This window comes from Pteropus vampyrus, unplaced genomic scaffold, assembly GCF_000151845.1.
Source record: "Pteropus vampyrus isolate Shadow unplaced genomic scaffold, Pvam_2.0 Scaffold38, whole genome shotgun sequence".
Lineage (NCBI taxonomy): Eukaryota > Metazoa > Chordata > Mammalia > Chiroptera > Pteropodidae > Pteropus > Pteropus vampyrus.
Genome location: NW_011888819.1, coordinates 2,899,112 through 2,900,395, shown reverse-complemented (window position 1 = coordinate 2,900,395; position 1,284 = coordinate 2,899,112).

Here is a 1,284-nt window from a genome sequence, read left to right as displayed (position 1 = left end):
ATTTGTATTCTAGTCAAACAGGATTTCTTTCCTTTTTTTTCCAAAACTTTTACTCTTCCATTGTCCCTATACCCTTCTACTTGTCTCTGTTAATTGAATGGTCTTCTTTTTCTTATTTATGTAGATAATATGCATTTAACCTGTAATTATAGCTGAAAAAAATTATAATAAGCACCTTGACTCATGGAGAAACCAATCTACCATCTTTTGTGCATCCACTGTGGATGAAAAAAAGATCTTGTAATGAATGATTCATAAATTCCTAACTGGGCAAGTCATGGTGGGTCATCATGCCCCAGGCCTATAACTTCTTTAGTGAAAGGTTTTTAAGTCAGCCCTGTCCACTGTTTTGGTGCATCTAGGGTTATGTACTTTTGAAATGCCCCCTTTCAGACCACTCCTTAACGAAGCTGCAAAACTCATTCTCTGGAGCATTTGAGATCTTGCTGCCTGGCATATGTCATCAGCTCAGCTCAAATAAACTCATAAAAATTATCTGTAGAATTGGATGTTTCTTTTGTTGACACCACTGTTATTGCAAGGAGTTGTAATTACTCTTGATATGTTTCTGGTCCCATGAGACTGTGATAATCTCTGTAGAAGAATCCTGGTCTTATTCTTCTTTGTACCTATATTAGTTTCCCGTGGCTTTTTAAAACAAATAATCACAAACTTGGTGGCTTAAAACAATTGAATTTGTTTTCGCACAGTTCTGAAAGCCAGAAGTTCAAAATTAGTCTCGCTGGGCCAAAATCCAAGTGTCAGGATGGCTGCACATCCTCTGGAGGCTTTGGGAGATAATTTCTTCATTGTCTCTTCCAGCTCCTGGTGGCTGTCAGCGTTACTTGCCTTATAGCCTTATCACTCTATTCTCTTGCCTTCTTGATCACCTTGCCTTCTCTTCTCAAAATCCTTAATTTAATCACATCTGGAAGTACTTTTTTTTCTAAATAAGGTTCCATTTATAGATTCTAGGAAATGGGACTTGATATCTTTGGGGACCACTGTTTATTTCACTACAGTTCACTCTGGCCCCCAAAGTTTCATGTCTATCTCTCACACACAATATACTCATACCATCCCATCATTTCCAACAGTCTCAACCCATTACAGTATCACTTCAAGTCCAAAAACCTCATTTAAATATCATCAGATTAAACATCCCACATCTCACGACGTAAATCATATGAATCAGGAATAGATGGGACCCTCGGTATGACCCGTCCTGAGGCAAAAATCTCTTTCATCTGTGGACTCGTGAGACTAGAAAACCTCTTCACAAAT